Source organism: Artemia sp. Qi Xiang Cuo, chromosome 19 (genome assembly GCF_049724085.1).
Source record: "Artemia sp. Qi Xiang Cuo chromosome 19, ASM4972408v1, whole genome shotgun sequence".
Taxonomy (NCBI): Eukaryota; Metazoa; Arthropoda; class Branchiopoda; order Anostraca; family Artemiidae; genus Artemia; species Artemia sp. Qi Xiang Cuo.
The window spans coordinates 9,327,667-9,348,129 of NC_142812.1; the positions used below are offsets into that span (position 1 = coordinate 9,327,667).

General features: G+C 35.1%; 2 pseudogenes; both read right to left on the reverse strand.

The window, feature by feature from the left end:
- Positions 1–926: 926 nt before the first annotated feature.
- On the reverse strand, positions 927–2,374 carry LOC148940471 (uncharacterized; annotated as a pseudogene).
- Positions 2,375–4,826: 2,452 nt separating this feature from the next.
- Positions 4,827–19,388, reverse strand: LOC148940472 (uncharacterized; annotated as a pseudogene).
- Between the last annotated feature and the right edge of the window lie 1,075 nt (positions 19,389–20,463).

The following is a 20,463-nucleotide window of genomic DNA, read 5'->3' on the forward strand; positions in this document are numbered from 1 at the left end:
CATTTTCTTGGTAAAAATGATGCTTCCAAGTGTATTTTGGTAATTTTTAGTTTATAGAGTATGATTTAGGATGTTTAGTTGTGATTTTTCACGGTATTGCTTGCCCGTATAACCTGTGTTGGTGTTTCAAAGAAAATTTTGGAAGAAGGTACTTAATTTTCGGCTTCTTGGTTGGTCTTATCAGCGTTAGCGGTTTTGGTTTTTCCAAGTGTAGTGTGGAAGTTTTTAGTTTGAAAAGTAAGATTTAGGATGTTTAGTTTCACTGTTCCGTGGTTTATAGTGTCGGTTTGAGCGTTTTTGTTGATACCAATTTATTGAGGTTTTTTGTTTGAAACGTTTAAGGTATGGTGTTTATTCGAAATGTCTAAAGGTTTACCTTGTATTTTTTCGCACTGTTGGTGTTTCCATTCTTCTTTGGAAGTTTTTAGTTTGACAATTTATGATTTAGGATGTTTAGTTGTGCTCTCAAGGGGTTTAGCTTGTCAGTGTTAGCCCTCTTTGTGTTTACAAGTGTATTTTTGAAGAAGTTATTTAGTTCTTCTGTTTCGTTGTTTAGCATGTATGTATTAGCTTTATTGGTTTTTCCAAGCGTTTTCTGGAAGTTTATTATAGAACACATGAGTTAGGATATCTAGTTGTGATTTTTTCGGTTTATCGTGTCTGTGGTAGCTTTGATGCAAATTATATGTGTATTTTAGAAGTTTTCAGCTTATAACATATGATTCATAATGTTTAGTCTTGATGTCTAATTGTTTAGTTTGTCTGTTTTATCGTTTTTTGTGATCCCAAGCGTATTTTAGAAGTTTTTTGTTTTGTGTGTCTGACCGTGTTTGCCTCTCTTTGTGTGTTGGTGTCTGACTAATTATTTGTGTCTGTTTTCCTATTTAGACAAATCAGAGCCTACAGAAGTCCCTGCAGGATCTTCTTTAGCCTTCACTCCATACAACCACTGGACAGTTCTCACATATGATTTGCATGTTTTCTGGCATCTGTTTTCGACATTTATAACATGTTTCTCTTCCGTCCTGCATTAGAAGAGATTCAAGTACCTGGACAGCAAATTTGAGTATATATTTATTAATTAGTTCAATATTTTTCTTATTTAACATTTCAGTTTCATAGGTATATAAATCTATGAATTTCTTCGATAGTGTAGATCTTCCTTTTGACGTCTTGTACTTAGAAGGTGATGGAAGATCAATTGACATTGCGCTTCCCAGTTAGGTTATTTCATTTGTATAGTCTTGGTAATATTTGACAACAAGAAGCCCACAGCTTGAAGAATCTACTTGTGGAGCTATTCTGTAAGAGTCAATTTCATGTTCTATGTATTGTTTATCTACTCCTTTCATCAGATTTTTTAGGTTGGACGTAACTAGCCTCTCGTGAGCGTGGTTTAACGGCTTCTGGCTATCAAGAAGATAGAAATCTTTCTTAGAGAAATCACATATTCCTAAAATTAAATGACTCTTTTACTTCGTATTCTTTATAACACACATATTGACACACAATGGAGCAGACAAAACACTGAAATCATTCGTAACATCACTAAAACTCTCTCTAGGCGTATCTGGGTAAGTATTCAAAGCATCAATACTTGTCAAGTTGAAAGTAGAGTAGCTATCGATAGTTCTTGCTGACGCACAGCTAGAAGTTACAAGATTCACGAGGTATGAAACAATTCCAGTTGTGAGCCAAGTATCAGGCGTCAGCAGTGATTCAATATCTTGAAAGAAAATTGGAAACACGTCTGTGTCCTCCCTCAAGGGAAACCAGTAGCTCTCCACCAATCTAGTCTCTCTGCGTTTTCTACGATAGCAGAATCGGTAGATTTGACCACTATTCCAAAAAGTCTTTTTAAATGCTGGATCACTTGCTTTGCTTCATCATACAAATCACTTATGGGAACTTTAAACGCGTAACCATGACAAAGGGATGTAGGAATTATAGACTGGTTAGCTTCAACACAAAGATTTAGTCTCCTTACCCTTTTTTGGGGTTTCACCAGTTGAGTGGGGCTATGCAGCCTTTTTCGAAAAGTTTCCACAAACTGTGCAACTTCCACTTTCTTTGAATCTTTTGAACTATGATTCCCATCAGAGCTTTTCGATTGGGGTTTGGAACTCTTTTTAAGTGAAGCTACTTCAATAATTTCTTTTTTTTCATTTCTGAAACCCGTTTCTAATGTATTCTGTTCCCGGCTTGTTTTCAAGTTAGCTTTTGCAGTTTCATTAATTGATTGTGAAAAACTCTCCTCATTCTGATAATCACTATCAGCAGTAGATAACAATTCCTGGGCTGCTAGAGACTCTGCTGCCGGTTTAATATCATAACAGTCCTGAATGGTCAATGAGCTTTTTATTCCTGCCGTCATGTACCTTTTAGATCTCCGTTTCACTTTCCTGAGTGTTTTAACCTGTATAACTGATTTTGCTGTTACTATTGCAAGTCTTCGAAGTCTTGAAACTATTATTTTGCAAGGACATGCAGGGATTCCAAAATCATAACAACAATCATAAACTTCAACCAAGCTATTCCGCTTAGCACCCTTTGTAACAATTTATTTCCTCTAACAGTGATTGTTTCTGTTCGTGGTGTCACAACATTAAACTTCTTTCTAGTCAGACTTGAAACAAGATACACTTGCTTTTCGTTGCAAAATGTAACATGTCCCTTTCTTCATAGCGTTTCTGCTATGTCAACTAAACTACTTTGCTGGTAATCTTCTCTTGTCGTATTTGTTTCCCAAAAGGAATTTGATACGTCTACTTCTTGGACCATCCGCAGAAACGTTACTTTCCTCGGTTCAAGTGGATCTTCTTACTTCTTAATATGAGCTACATTTTCCTTCTGTGCCTTCTCAAGGAGTCTATAATCTCTAATTCTCTTATATCCACGGGACACCTGTGTATTATATTCATTATCTAAACAAAGAAGGCCCAAGATACATCTATCCATTGGTATATCTCGCTGTTGTTGTATAACTCTTTTCATCACAGCATTGAATGACTCTGCGGTATTGTTGCTATTCCGGAGACTGGATTAAAATCAGGAATCTGGGAAACGATGAAGGCACAATCATGCTTCAACATGTCAGATTCCAAATTATCTCGAAAGTAGGTGAATGCAGGGATGGACCATTTCACGAGCCTGTCAGTTCTTATTTGGTAGTACTCATCTTCACTTTTTTATCTTAGCAACTGTAGAATATCTTCTTAAACTACCTTGATATCGTCTAGAGGTGCCCCCATGGTATTAATTTTAGTTTGTTCATTAATACAATGGTGTATCCAGCAATGGTAATCCTTACTAATAGGACCTATTTTTTTTCTCGCCGCCTATATATACTGTTCTTTCTCACAACCACAAGTCTTGCTAATTGACTTTATACTTGGTGCTGTCTTAATTATAAATATAAACAGCTCTTCGTGCGAATCAGCTGATCTATTTGTGTGAAGTAAAAATGCAATTGGAATCAGAGGAGTTGTCCCCTTCTGGTTGAAGTCAGGATATCGGAATGTCAGAGCTGAAACCCAGTAATTTCCAATGTGATATTTGGTATCATTATAGAACACTATAGGGATACCGTGTTTTACAAAGTAATCAAGCTCTAAGATGGCAAATTCTGATATACAGGTAACGGCTGCTTCTCCTTGCCCAAAAATATTTTCTGTCACAACGAAATCAGTTTCCGTAATAAGATATCGACTCATGTTTCACGTTTCTTTGGATATCTTGCTTTTTCTGGCCAAAGAAAAGTCAACCTTTACCTGCCGCTTACTTTTTGGAACATTTGTCTGCAGCTCATTCACTGTCTTGCTCAACTCGTTATGGAAATGTTCTCGAGGCGTCAGTGGTGCGGTTTTGACTACATTTTTGGCTCTTATTAATACAGATTTCTCAGAAGGAACAAAAGGGATAGCTTTTATTCCTTCTTTCTTTTTATGGTTTCCATGGGGGTCACAATTGGATTTTCTGTCACAAGTACCAACATAATGAATCACCGTATATAGGCAGTGCTCAAGGGGACAGTTGAATGCACATTACTCATATCGAAAGATATAACTCTTCAAATCAACCATCTTGCCTTCAATCATCTGTTGATTAACTCTCTATCTGAAGTTTGGATGAACAGAGGGTGCAGATATTGAGTGTCCCCCACTACTTCTGCTATAATGGTAACCATTAGCCTTGTACTCTTGTAAGTTTTGAAAACTATCTGAACATACTGAAAAAATACTATCTGCAGTAGGATAGGCTGGAACTTTGTTGTTGCAGAGTCTAAACTTTGATATACGAGTTTCGGGAGCGATCATTAAGATTATAGCAGCCTCAGTAAATCTAAGTGCTAATTTGTTGGTTTCGTAAATATATGGGTCCGCTGGAATAGGCAGTGAAGTGCCGTTGATTGTTTGAATTACACTTAGTCGATCATTTTGAAAATTTTGTGCTTTTTTGGACAAAAAACAAACATTCAGAGACGGCTTATTAAAAGCCGATCTATTTATCTCAGGCTGGTTACTATAAATCTGTGTTTTGTAAGAGCCCTGGTATTTGTCTTCACATAGTTCATTGGTTATGTATACTGTTTTGTTAACGTTACTTTTTTGTTCTAGGTTTCTTTTATTGTTTTCATCATATGTGTCATTAATATGGAACTCATTTTCTACTTCCAGTCAAAAACATTCCACCATATTCTCTTGGTAGTCCACCTTTACCGTGTCCTAGCACTCTTGAGTGTCCATGCACTCTTTAATTTACATGCACTCTTTAATTTTAATGCACTCCTTGAACTCCATGTTCAGCTTATCATTTTCAAAGGTCTCTTAGGTATCAATCACTGAATTAGGACGTGAGGCGCCATGTATTGTTTGAATTACACTTGGTTATTCATTTTGAAAATCTTGTTCTTTTTTTGACAAAAAACAAACATTCAGAGACGGCTTATTAAAAGCCGATTTACTTTTATCTGGCTGTGTACTATAAATCTGTGTTTAGTAAGAGCCCTGGTATTTGTCTTCACATAGTTCATTGGCTATGTATACCGTTTTGTTAATGTTACTTTTTTGTTATGGGTTTCTTTTATTGTTTTCATCATAGGCGTCATTAATCTGGAACTTATTTTCTACTTCCAGTCGAAAACATTCCACCATATTCTCTTGGTAGTCCACATTTTCCGTGTCCTTGCACTCTTTAGTGTCCATGCACTCTTTAATATCCATGCACTGTTTAATTTTCATGCACTCCTTGAACTCCATGTCCAGCTTATCATTTTCAAAGTTCCCTTGGGTATCAATCTTTTCTGACACCTTTGCTTTAAAGTTTGTTTAGTAACCATCCTTATTGATTTTAACTCCCTGTTATTCATCTTCATCTGTGGATTTGCATATTGTACTTACCATTTTTAGCTCACAGTCTTTCAAATACCTCTTATTTCTTCTTTCAAGCTTTAGAATTTCATTTTTTTTCTTTGTATATGTTGATGGATGTGACACGAGAGACTCTTTTCTTCTTGTTTTTACCCATGATACGAATAGAAATTACGAGTGAAACTAAACAGACACGTATTTCATTTTCTTAAAAACTACATCCGCGAGTCTGTGAAAGGGGATCCAAACTTAAATAAGTATAGCAGTACTAGAGATCAGTTTTAGTTAAAAGACACATAAAAAAGGGAACGACAAGTATTATAGTTAAAGGTATATTAAATGGTCTAGAAAAAACTTAATCTTACTTTACTTACAATTATTTATTTTTTATTGTAAATTGGTCTATAAGTAATATGATCATAAAATTAATTTGAAATTCATGCTTTTTTTTTTATTTGTTTTCTGATCATTTTTATAATAATGCTGGTAAATTTTCAATAATGAATTAAAAGTACAGTAAAATAAAACGGTTTTTTGTAATAAAAATTACAGTGAAATAAATCCTTAAACCGCTGAGCTTCCTGGAATTAATGTGCATTATTTTCAATAGTTCCTTACAGTTATACGGACTATTATATTGATTTTACACTTTTTGTCGTTGATGTTTTGAAAAACAAAAGCCCGCTGTTCGAGATACATATAGTTTTCAATAAAACGGAAAGGACATAACATACCTTAGACTTTTATGGTTTGGGAAGGGAGAAAGGGGCAGTAGCCAAACTCCTATTGGTAGTAATTTTTGTTGACCATATAACATTAGGGGGAAAAAAGTATTTTTGTCCCCCCTTGATAAAGTCAACCCGGAAAATTCCTCTGAGCCCCTCCTGAAAACGGCCTTGGGTTGCACCCCTTACCGTGTTGGTTTGAGGGATATCAGACCAAGAGAGTGCATTTCAATACCAAAATAGTCAACAAAATTTGGAGATAGCTATTTTCTTCAAAATAGTTGAAAGGCCCAATAACTGTCTTTTGAGATAAAATGACCCCCTACAGCCCCTGGAGGTAAGTTTTTAAGTTATAACAAATGTCTTTTGTTTTATTTGTTATTGTGAAGTGTGCATACACATATGCTGATATTTATTCCTTAAAATCTTAATTATTTTTTATTTCTTAAAGTTATAAAAATGAAAAAATTAAAAAAAAATTAAGTAAAGTATAAATTATATTCTAGATTTTAGAAAGCATAGAGTTTAGAACCCTACTTAGGTTAATTTCTGCTCGTTATGAGTTTGACTTGTTTTAATTTTTTTTTGTTTTGGGTTTCATTTATTTATTGATACTGATATATGTTAGTTGTATTCTTGGTATATTATTTTATTATATTGTTTCGTAATTTTTGGTTTAATTGAGTTATTTATTTTTTTTTTGGAAACTTATTTTATGCAAAACGTTTTTGTGATTAATTTTTTTTAGTTTTACATTGAAATAGTTTTTTTCAGGGAGAAATATTTAGACTCTTCTGAAGTTAAACAGCCATCCCTTCCATAAGAACCTTAAATAACCCCTGGGCATCAACTACGACCCTTGACCCTAATCTTTGGGGTCTGTTTCAAAGCTAAAAGCCTTGTTATATGATATTTAGACTATTTTGAATGGAAGGGGTCTCTCAATATTTCTAGTAGACGCATTTTAGGACAATACGACGTGTGGGTAGGGTGGGGAGGGTATCTGCCCTCTTATCACTGACTCTTACTATAACCCTCTGATCTTAAAAAAAATACATTATGCCAACATCGTTCTTGACGTAGGCACCGCTTCTGCGCTTCCTATGATTTTTTTTTTTTTTGTCGTCGATATTTTGAAAAAAAAATGTTACGTATAGTTTTCAATAAAACGAAAAGTACATAACAGGCTTAAGTCTTTTATGGTTTGGGAAAGGAGAAAGGGGCAGTAGCCAAACTCCTCTTAGTAGTAACTTTTGTTGACAATATAAAAATAAACCAGACTATGCACATAAAATTTTTTCAAGAACAATTGTTGCAGTAGAAGCAGTAAACAATAGCGGTGTCTGCTTTGACAATAAACTTGTCAAACACACAAATGTTTTTCTTGTAGTTATATAAAAGCTTCTCATTTTAACATTAAGTAATCCTTGTCTTTCAGGAGACAACGTTAGAAAATTTGGGACAACAATTAAAAATAGTCAAACTTTAGCGTAAAGAACAACGTATCAAGGAGGAGTAAAACCTCCTCATACGAAAATAATATCTGTTCGTTTTATGGTATAACGTTGATCCTTACTTTCAGTTGAAAAACATTCTTTTTATTTTAATTTGTTTTCTGATCGTTTTTCAAATAATGCTGGTAAATTTTCAATAATACATTAAAATTGCAGTAAAATAAAACACTTTTTTGTAATAAAAATTACAGTGAAATAAATACTTAAAATGCTGAGCTTCCTTGAATTAATGTTCATTATTTTCAATAGTTCCTTACAGTTATACGGACTATTATATTGATTTTACACTTTTTGTCGTTGATGTTTTGAAAAACAAAAGCACGCTGTTCGAGATACATATAGTTTTCAATAAAACGGAAAGGACATAACATACCTGAGACTTTTATGGTTTGGGAAGGGAGAAAGGGGCAGTAGCCAAACTCCTGTTGGTAGTAATTTTTGTTGACCATATAAAATTAGGGGGACAAAAATATTTTTGTCCCCCCTCGATAAATTCCACCCGGGAAACTCCCCTGAGTCCCCCTGAAAACGGCCTTGGGTTGCACCCCTTACCGTGTTGGTTTGAGGGATATCAGACCAAGAGAGTGCATTTCAATGCCAAAATAGTCAACAAAATTTGGAGATTGCTATTTTCTTCAAAATAGTTGAAAGGCCTAATAACTGTCTTTTGACATAAAATGACCCCCTACAACTCCTGGAGGTAAGTTTTTAAGTTATAAAAAATGTCCTTTGTTTTATCTGTTATTGGGAAGTGTGCATACATTTTTCGGCTGGGGCAGGAAGGACAAATTTTCTGCCGGGAGAATTTTCAATGGAGAGGAAAGCTTCCAGGGAGTGAAATTTTCAGAAAAAATTTTAAACTGGGTGAATTTGCTAGAATTCATATACGAATTTCTTTAGATGTCTTGCTTTCTCTTTACCGATTCAATTTTCGCGTCGAGATGTTAAGGGCAATTGTCCGGGGTAAATTTACGGCAAGATGTAATTGTCCAGAGGATATTTTTATGTAGAGGAGGATTTCTCCTTGGAGGTAGAGCCATATATCCTGGTGTTATTTAAAAAACGATCAGAAAAAAAACAAGTTTATTCAACTGTTTTAAGTTTTAATGTTGCTCCTTACTTTCCGTTGAATAAGCTTGTTTTATTTTATTTATTTAATGAAACTTTGAGACAAACAATTTTCTAAAGAAAATGGAAAAAGGATGTCGATTAAATTAAAAGTATTTAAAAATGAAAAAAGTGAGTAGCAACAAAAAATACACAAAACAATAGCCTAGTTACAAAAACAATTTTTACTCCAATCAAATCGGATAGAAAAAATGTTTGTGGAAAGCTGGTTAGGGTTTGCTCAGTCACAAATTAGAACTTATATTTTCCTTATTATGGATCACTATCTATTGATGGCAGCCAAAAATGGGGTAACAAATATTTTTCCATGGTTTTTCCCTATTCTGCTCTCTTTCCTTTGGTTACTTTATAATTACTTTATAGTCCCAAACTTCCAGGCGGGCCATGCCCCCCTGCCTCCTCTTGTCGGTGCCCATGTTTAACATACCTGTCAACACTCTCTAAACTTTAATCTCAATACTTTGAAGATTTTTCAACCTCAACCGTTGAAGGTTCTTTCCCTCAGAAAATACCCCCACCCCCTGCCGCAGCTCATTGGTCTACAAACACTTTCGACTTATAAAAAAAAGTACTAGAACTCTCAATTTCCGATCTAATGAGCACCCTCTGAAGCTTTTGCGACCATGAGGCATAGGTGTGGATGAGGAAGGGATAGTCCTTTCCTATACGAAATAAATTCTGCTCATTTTGGGGTTTAATGTTAATCTTTACTTTCATAGCAACAGCGTACACCAGAAGTATTCCCAGAAATCACAAGGGAGTACATATCAATTTGACATTTTTGTTTATTTTTTCGTTTCTCTTGCATCCCCCCCCAAAAAAAAAATATTCACCGTCATTTTTACTTAATTTGGATAACTTGGCTCCAGCTTTACCGCCCCCACTCCCTTCCCCCCGTCCCAGGATTTTGAAGAAATTACGGCACGGTCAAAACCCCAAGGCATTACAGAGGCCAGAACATACTTTGCACTTTACTGAATTAAATTTGAAAAAAACTTGTTTATTAGATTTTTGACTATGTTGAACAAAATGGCTATCTCAGAATTTTAATTGGGTATCTATTTATGTTATTTTATTATGTTCATGGCCGTATATTTGGTTTTAAAATACGCTTCTCTATCTATCTATCTAATATGCAGAATAATTAAACCAAACACATTTTGCATGCAGACCCGCTATACTTTAACCCCCCCTTCTAATATGCAAATCTATAGCCCAAATTTATTTCTAAAGTAACGAAGAAACTAATGAAAAAACTGGTGTTTTCTCTAAAATTGCGCAGCTTAAACTTGAGGGAATTACGCATAAGACCCAAGAATCAAATTTCTTGTATCCAACGGAAATTAAAAAAATAAAACTCAAATAAAACTCCCACCATTTGAAAGTCTCATTTTTCGCGGAGGGTATTATCCAGAGGGGAGGGGGGGTAATTTTGTTTTAATTATTCGGTGAGCCAAAATCAAAACCTGCATTAATTCAAAAACGTTCAAAAATTAAATTAAAAAGCAAGTTTTTAATTGAAAGTAAGGAGCGACATGAAAACTTAAAACGAACAGAAATCACGCCAGATATGAACGGGGCTGTCCCATCCTCAACGTCTCTCTCTCTCTCCTTACGCTAAAGTTTGATTATATCTCACAACTCAATTTTTTTAAACAATAAAATTTTAGCGGAAAGAGCGAGACGTTGAGGAGGGGACATCCCCTGTCATATTAGGACAAATTTCTGTTCGTTCTAAGTTTTAATGTCGCTCCTTACTTTCAATTAAAAAAACTTTTTTTTAATTTAATTTTTGAACGTATATGAAACCACCGTACCTACCCCCACCTGAACCAAGGCTCACCCCCCTCCCTCAGTTTAGCTTATACGGAAACACAGCTCACCAAACATAGCCTAATTTCAGTACAAATAATGCGAATCAGCTTGATTGAATCCAGTACTGCCTTCGTGTGCCATTACTTCTTTTACAACTGGATAATCTAAAATATAGTTATTCATATTTTTAAACGGTAGCTTGAAACCTCCACGATAGGTTTATCTGATCTGATGTATCTGATAAATAGATTGTCAGTAAGCTCTCTTGCTTTGAGTGGGGGGGGAGGTCCTCTTCTTCAAAAATTAGGCAAATTTTCTCACATGTTTTGTTTTGGGTGTGGAACAATAAACTGAAAGAATGTTGTATATTGATAAAAATAGAAATATCGAAAGAATTGACTTATTTTGTTGATTCCAAATATATTAGTTTCATTAAATTTAGTCTTACCCATCAAAAGCTACGGGTTAGAGAAAATTTGACTGATTTTCAGAAAAAGTGGGAGAGACCTTCTTGAAGTCATATAATTTTAATGAAAAGCACACCATCAGATTGAAACTGTAGATGTTTCAAGCTCATATCTGCAAAAATGTGGGATTTTGCAATTTTTACCAGAAGAAAAATCACGGATGCGTGTTTATTTGGCTTTTTGTTGTTGTTTTTTTTTCCAGGGGTGATCGTATCGACCTTGTAGGCCTGGAACGTAAGGATAGGGCTCATTCTAATGGAAATGAAAAGCTCTTGTACCTTTTTTGTCTATATATAAAAACAGAGAACATAGAAATACTGATCTTTTTTTCTGCGCTACCAAAAGTACTGTTTTCATATAACTTTACAGTTTCATGAAATGTAATTAAACAAATAGGAAAGGGTTTTCATCTAAAATAAGGAGCAAGTTTAAAACTTAAAACAAATATAAAACCTTTTCAACACCTTGCTCATTAAAAAAAAGTATTTGTTTTTTGCGGGGGTTATATGGGAGGATCTGTCCATGAAGTAAGTTTTCATTGGGGAAGGGACATTGCCATGTGGGGGGGCGCCGCATTTCCAAGCATTATTAAAGAAAAAGATCAGAAATTATATTTAAAAAAGACAAGTTTTTCAACTGAAAGTAAGGAGCACCATCAATACTTAAAACAGACAGAAAATATTACGTATATGATTGGGTTCAACCCCTAGTCAATACTTCGCTCTTCAAGCCAAAGAATTTTTAGTACTTTCATAAGAGCTATTTATTCTAATTAACGGCCTTTGTGATTAAGGAAACATTTTTAAAGAATTGGAACAAAATTCGAACTTTAGCTTAAAGAGCAAGGTATTGAATAGTGGGTGAACCCCCTAATATACGTATTAAAAATCAATGAATATAGAAGTTCTGTAAGTAAGTTAATTCGTAAGTTAATTATATTTATTACTAATCAAAACGTTCGTAAATAAAATTAAACAAGTTTTGAAAAAGCCATTTAATTAAAAAAAAGTAAAATTAATATACAAATATTGTTTTAATTATTCATATGCGGTGAGCCAAAATAAAAACCTGCATTAATTCAAAAATGTTCAAAAAATAAATAAAAAACAGGTTTTTTTAACTGAAAGTATGGAACTTCGAATTAGCTCTCTTTTGATTTCCTAGGGCCAATGGCTCAGTACGATTACCTCTGAAAAAAAATAAACACGCCTCCGTGATCTTTCTTCTGGCAAAAAATACAAAGTTGCAGATTTTTGCAGATATGACCTTGAAACATATGTAACAGGGCTTTCTGATACGCTAAATCTGACGGTGTGCTTTTCATTAAAATTATTTCACTTGTAGGGGATGTTTCCCCCCTCTTTCAAAAATCAGGCAAATTTTCTCAGGCTCGTAGCCTTTTATGAGTAATACTAAACTTAATAAAATTTATATATTTAGAATTAGCATTATGAGCCCATTCTTTTGATACATTTATTGACATCAAAACTCCGTTTTTAAAAGTTTCGATTACTATTGAGCCGTATCGCTTGTTTTTTTTATTGTTTTTTTTTTATTACGCATATGTTATTACGTATATAAGGGGGTTCTCCCCTTAGTCAATACCACGCTCTTTACGCTAAAGTTAAAATTTTGTTTAAATCACAAGTCGCTGAATCACAAAGGCTGTTTAATTATAATAGATAGCTCTTTTGAAAGCACTATAAAAAACTGTAGCGTAAAGAGCGAGGTATTGACTTGGGGATGATCCCACTCATATACGTAATAATTTCTGTTCGTTTTAAGTTCTTATGTTGCTTCTTACTTTCAGTTGAAAAAACTTGTTTTTTTAAATTTAATTTCTGATCGTTTTTAAATAATGCTGGAAATCCGGCGCCCCTTTCATAGACCTATCCCTCACCCCACGGAAACATCATCCCCGGACAGATTTTCCCGAGTACGCCCCTCCTCCTGCAACCCCCCCCCAACCAGAAAAAAATCCTTCATGAAAATATCTGTAAACTTCATAATAACCAAAACAATATCTAAACAATGGGCAAAGTTCATAAATTGCAGCCCTTCCCCTGGGAACAGTGGGGAATTCAGTCATCTTAAAAGACATATTTATTAGATTTTCGACTATGTTGAAGAAAATGGCCCTCTCAGATTTTTAAGTGGGTAACTTCGGGGAAAAATGAGTGTGGGAGAGGGCCAAGTTGCCCTCCAATTTTTTTGGTCACTTCAAAAGGGCATTAGAACTTTTAATTTCCATTCAAATGAGCCCATTTATGATATTCTAGGATTACTGGATCGACACGATCATACCTGGGGAAATAAAAAAAAAAAATAAAATAAACCCGCATCCGTGATCTTTCTTCTGACAAAAAATACAAAAGTCCACATTTTTGAAGATAAGAGCTTGAAACTTCTACAGTAGGGTTCTCTGATATGCAGAATTCCATGGTGTGATTTTCATTAAAGTTCTTTTACTTTTCAGGGTGTTTCCCTCTCTTTTCTTAAATAAGTCAAATTTTCTTAGGCACATAACTTTTAATGGGTAAGACTAAACTCGATATAAACTTATATATTTTAAATCAGCATAAAGATTTGACTTATTTGACATATCTATTGGCATCAAAATTCTGTTTTTTAGAGTTTTGGTTACTATTGAGCCAGGTCGCTCCTTACTTACAGTTCGTTACCACGAACTGTTAGAAAGAAAATACAAGTGAATGTGGTTTGTCAGTTTAATATACATATGCTGATAGTTATTCCTGAAAATCTTAATAGTATTTGGTTTACAGTCTCTGATCTCATGATCTATGAATTTTTACTTCTGTCGATTTTTATCTAAACAAACAAACATGGCTACAACCCCTGGAGCAAAGTGGAATGGTAACCAAAAGTTTTGCTTTAACATCTGAATTGAAAGGAAAACTTCAACGCAAGCAAATTGAAAGATTTTGCCGTTATAATTTGCGTAATGAGCTAATTTGGGATGGCCACGACGTTTTTGAACCATAACTCAACATCTGATAATAAGCAGCTCTTACTAGTCTATCTTCATTACACCTAATGAGCTTCAACCAAAATCTAAGCATCACAATAGACCTGCGTAGTTTTAACAAAAACAAGTCCATATCACCTTTCAGAATCTGTGAATGAGTTGTCTCAAAAAAAGCATATGCTATGCTTTACCCCCCCCCCCTCCCCTAATGTATAAATAAAAAGCCCATTTTTGTTTCTAAAATATTATATAAATAAAAAAATACTTACAACAAATTCCAACTTCTGATATTACAAATTCTGAGGTATACACAAAAATTGACTTGCTTGTAAGATATAGTGCTCGTTTTAGTTCTAGATTTCAAAAGAATATTGTCCCAGCCTTTGTCTGTGAAAAAAGGTTGAAACACCCTAAAGACAATAAGATAAGCGATGCCAGAAGTTCGGAAACTCATGGGGACAGAGTTATCTTTTGTCGAATTTATTCCCACAATGAATTTCACTAATTTTCGCTGAAGTTTCGAAACAGGTCTTACAGATCTTGGTAATTAGTTTTCGACACCGGGGATTTAAACAGTAAACAAACTTAGCGCAAAGAGCGAGGCGTTGAGGAGGGGACAGCCCCTTTCATATACAGAATAATTTCTGTTCGTTTTAAGTTTTAACGTCGTTCCTTATTCTCAGTTAAAAAAGCTTGTTTTTTTATTTATTTATTTAGGGACAGGTGAAATAATTCCCTAAGCCTAAAGGCAAATTTCTATTGAGCTAGCAAAATATGCCACAAATACGTCTGGACATTCGAAGCTGTCCGCTAAATTTACCCCCCTTGGAAAATACCCCCATCCCCCGGTGAAAAATATCCCCCAGAAAATACCCCCCACATAAAACACCCCCCTCCCCGTAAGTAACCCGCGGAAAAAGACCCCCCCCCTCTGTGGAAAAATAAGTCTTTCAAAGTTTGGGAATTTTATGACTTTTGTTTTTTATTTTCCGTGGGGGGAAGAAATTTTGGTACTTGCACAAATGCGTCTGGACATTCGAAGCTGTCCGCTAAATTTACCCCCCCCCCTGGAAAATACCCCCATCCCCCGGAGAAAAATATCCCCCAGAAAATACCCCCCACAGAAAACACCCCCCTCCCCGTAAGTAACCAGCGGAAAAAGACCCCCCCCTCTGTGGAAAAATAAATCTTTCAAAATTTGGGAATTTTATATGACTTTTGTTTTTTATTTTACAATGTGGGAAGAAATTTTGGTACTTGTGTATTATAAGCCACTAAATAAAGTAACTATTATGTCACTTGTCTTTGTCTTGTATCACGCTAAGTTGAAAGAAACGAACTAAGAAACAAATTTGTTTTCGAGTTTTACAAAGCGTTAATTTGAGTGAGTGGCCTATAATACACAAGAAACAAAATTGCAAAATTGCATTTGCAATAAACAAATAAAAAAACAAAACCAAAATAAAAATAGCAAATTTGGAAAGTCGGATGGCCCACTGGGGGAAGTTTCTGGAGGGGGGTATTTTCTTAGGGTTATTTTCTGGTGAAGTATTTTCCACGGGGCTATTTTCCATGGAGGGGGTAGAACTATTTTCTTGAGGGGGTATTTTTTAGGGTGGTAAATGCTGAGAGGAGGGGGGGGGTAAACTCATATAACCTGGTGAACGAATTTTAAGCTAGCAAGGTAAAAGTAGAGTTATAAGGAAAACTTGTAAATTATTTGGATTTATTTCTACCCATTTTTGGCTCAATAGAGCTCTTTACTTTTCTTTGATAATTTTGTTTGTGAAAAAAGTCTTTAAAATTAATTTGTGTTCGTTCTTTATTGACATTAAATAAAAAAACTTTTCCACAAAGTAATCTTTCAAAGGAAGGCCTCTCAATTACTTGGACTATCTGTCTTGGCTTTTCTCTGTTTACAATTACCCAGGGTCTTGATTCAACCTATGCAACATATTGCAAAATACTTGATAACTTCAATTCAAAGTCAAAAAACTAGAAATTATCTCCGTTAAACTAAGAAGGAGTTAAATAGAATAAAATGACCTGCCAAGCATAAAACTATTACCAATCATCCTCATTAAATAAATGAAACCCAAAACGAACAGAAATTAAATAAATAACCGAGTCAGAGTCAAAACGAGCAGAAATTAACATGAGTAGGGCTCAAAACCCAGGGGCGTAATTTGATGTGGGGCATGGAGTGGGACTACCTCTTCAGAACCAAAGCCCTCCCTCGACCTCAGTCTGCCCCTCACCCCAGCAGAAATGTAGATTCTGCAAAAAATCTTGTCAAAACTAAGATAAGCCTGCATAATTCAAGTATCCTGAAAAACGTCAACGGGAATCGGATATATAATAATTTTCTTCTCCACATTACTGAGAGAGGGGAAAACTGCCTCCACCTGGCCCCATCAAACGAAGCACCTGGGGAAACCCCCCTCTATATATGACTAATATATGTTCGTATTGAGTTATAACGTCGCTCCTTGATATCAGTTGAAAAAAACTATTTTTAAATTTAGTTTATGATCGTTTTTCAAATAATGATGGTAAATGCTCTCACTGCATGATAAAATTATCTCCTCTTTCAGTAAAATCAACCGTAGAAGGTTCTTTCCCTCAGAAAATACCCCCTCTCCCTGCCACAGCTCATTGGTCTACAATCACTTTCGACTTATGAAAAAAAGGTACTTGAACTCTCAATTTCCGATCTAATGAGCACCCTCTGAAGCTTTTGCAACCATGAGGCAAAGGTTTGGATGAGGAAGGGATAGTCCTGTCCTATACGGAATCAATTCTGCTCATTTTGGGGTTAAATTTTACTCTTTACTTTCATAGCAACAGCGTACACCATAAGTATTCCCAGAAATCATAAGGGAGTACATCTCAATTTGGCATTTTTGTTTTTTTTCGTTTCCGTTGCACTCCCCCCCCCCAAAAAAAAAATATTCACTGTCATTTTCACTTAATTTGGATAACTTGGCTCCAGCTTTATCACTTTATAAATTTTATTTACGAACGTTTTGATTAGTAATAAATATACTTAACTTACGAATTAACTTACGTACCGAACTTCTATATTCATTGATTTTTAATACGTATATTAGGGGGTTCACCCCCTATTCAATACCTTGCTCTTTAATCTAAATTTCAAATTTTGTTAAAATTTATTAAAAATGACTCCTGAATCTTACAGGCCTTCAATTACAATAAATAGCCATTTCGAAAGTTCTAAAAATTCTTTGGCTGAAAAAGTAAATCATTGACTAAGGTCGAAACTCGATCATTTAAGTAGTATGTTCTGTCCGTTTTAGGCATTGATGGTGCTCCCCACTTTCAGTTGAAAAACTTGTTTTTTTTAAATTTAATTTCTGATCTTTTTCTTTAATAATGCTTGGAAATGCGGCGCCCCCCACATAGCAATGTCCCTTCCCCAATGAAAACTTACTGCATGGAAAGATCCTCCCATATAACCCCCGACCCCCCCCCCTTCCCACCTACCAGAAAAAATCCCCCTGAAAACGTCTGTATACTTACCAATAACCAATCACCCCTGGGAAAAAAATAAAATATAATAAAAATAAACACGCATCCGTGATCTTTCTTCTGGCAAAAAATGCAAAATTCCACATTTTTGTAGATAGGTGCTTGAAACCTCTACAGTAGGGTTTCTGATAAGCTGAATATGATGTTGTGATTTTTATTAAGCTTCTATAGCTTTTAGGGGTCTTTCTCCCTTTTTCAAAAATCAGCCAAATTTTCTCAGGCGCTTAACTTTTGATGGGTAAAACTAAACTTGATGAAACTTTTATATTTGAAATCAGAATTAAAATTTGATTCTTTTGATGTATCTATTGGTACCAAAAATCTGTTTTTTAAAGTTTCAGTTACCATTGAGCCGGGTCGCTCCTTACTTACAGTTCGTTACCACAAACTGTTTGATATATTTTTTGGGTTAAGAGATTTGGGTTAAGAGAATAAGAGATTTGCTTCTCATATGCCATCTTCTATTCAAAGTACAAACTCTATAACTCGTAATTAGCAGACCCATATATACGATCGATGTGTCTTTGTATCTTTGGCAAAAGCCAAAACAAGAGACATTCAACTTTTGTGATAAAAACCAGTATTTTGAAATGATGCCTATACATGCCACATTTCGATAGAATCGTTTTTGGTTTAGAATCGGCTTATCATCACCTTCGTATTAGCTTAAGAAACAAAACAAGTCTTGTGACGTCAGCTCTTAAACATGCCCCTTTTCGACAAGAATTCATTTTTGTTTCTATGCGGCCATGCCACACAAAAACCTGTTTCAAACATGCCACAAAGCGGCTGATCCTGTTTTCGACCGACCCAAAATTATGTCATTTTCACTTGTTGATAGATAGTTTATCATACATCCTAGGGCAGAACTAAGGTAGATAGTCATAGAATTAAGGGATGATTGGGATTTTTGGGCTAACTCATGACCGACAATGTCGACTGGACTTGTATGTAAAATGGGGGACTGAATCATTAGTGCCAGTAGACTTGACCTCCCTTGGAACACTTAGACTGCCTCTATTTTAACAAAACTAAGGAAAATACAGACAATTTTCCATTTCACATTACTTAAATCATAAATCAACAATTCAAGACGTTAAAGTTGACATTGCCCTTATGTCTAACCCTAGTGCTAAAAGATATTTAAATTTTCTATGAAAAGTTGTCATTTTAAGAAGAAAAACCCCTAAAAGTAATTTATAATTATGTTTTTTATCTAAATGTTAGGCTATTCTATGAGAGGGGCCGGAAAAATTACACAAGGAGAGCCAAATTCAGATACCCCTCCCCATTGCCGATACTTGTTTCTAAAATCAGCCTTGGAGTAGGAATGAGCTATTATAAGCTTTTCGTAAAAAGAGTTTCATTCAAAATTAGGTAAATAAAGGGATCTTTAAATTAATAGTCTGAAGCTGGATAAAGTTACTCCATTTTGTTATATAGCATATAAAACTGTGCTAGAAGGCCTTTACGGTTGAGGTACGGAAATATTTTTGTCCAAATTGTTGCTGGTATCCCCTACCACCCTTGAAAAAAATTCTTAACTTCTTATCAGAGATATCATGATATCATGATATGAGAGATATCATGCCCACATCATCCTCTGGATATTCTTGTTCAACATAACTTCTCACCACCAAAGTAAACAGACCCCTGATTTCCGGAAAAAATTCTTGATAAAATTCGTATCCCAGTCCATCCACCTCAGGTGACTTGCCATTTTCCATTCCTATTATTATTTTTTCAGTTTCAAGCCTGGTTACATCCTGCAGCATCAGCTCATTCTCTTCGGTCTTTACCTTCATAACTGGTTCAAAATCTGCCAAGGAATCCATTCTGCTATCTCGTTCTTGATCTGGCAGTGTGTAAATTTGCTTATAAGAATCTTCCACTATTTTTGTATCTTCTCTTCATTTTCCACAACTTCTCCCTGCTTATTTCTTAATCTCCTAATTCTGTTATTTTCTCTTTTCTTTTTTGATTTAATTTTCATTGCTGGATTGACTTGTTCTGCATTCTCTTCTTCGGCCAGTCTATTTTTCAGTTTCCAAATCTCAAATTCTTTTTCTTCAATCTTTCGTATTTCATCTTTGACTTCTTTAAGCCCGCACCACACCTACATCCCCTCGTCAATCTCTTCCTTCAGTTGGTTTAACACTATAAAGATGTCTTTTATGTGCTTTACTTTTCCGTCTTGATTCTTTTTCCCAGTTTTGTACATATTCTTTTACTTTAGGACTTTCCAAAATTGCACTGGCTCTGTTCCATGTGTAAAATCATGCATCCAAGTTCGAATACTGGCTCTCAGCTGCTCTTTCAGTGAACCCTTAAGTGTTGAAGGATTCAGTCTCCAACAGCTCCTTCTAAATTTTTCTAGTTTTGTGTTAGTTCCCATATCCATCACAAGGGCAATGTGGTCAGAGAAAGATACGAGTTCGTTCTGTACACTTATCTCACACTAGGATATCCAGAGGATGATGTGGCCATGATATCTCTCCTTTTTAAAGGAGGCGATAGAATGGACCTTCAATACTGGAGGCGTATAGCGGTTTCAAACAGTGACGACAGAATAACGTCCAAATTTTTAACTAAGAGAATCGAGAAGGTGATTCCTGGAATCCTGGGAGGATATCAGTTTGGTGGTATTCAAGGAAAGAAGGCCCCGCATATTCTCAATGTGCTGCATGACTTGTTGGTACGCAGAGACGACGAAATGGCAAAAAGGCGTTTTAAGTAATGGCTTTCCTACTGTGTATGGATGTTGTCAAAGTGTATGACTCGGTTATAAGATCGATACTGTGGACACTGATGAAGGAAAATTTTGGGTTTGATCAACGGTTTGTGAAGTGATATGAAAATTTATATAAGAACCGATGGCGGTTGTGAATATAAATGGTTACACTAGTGGAA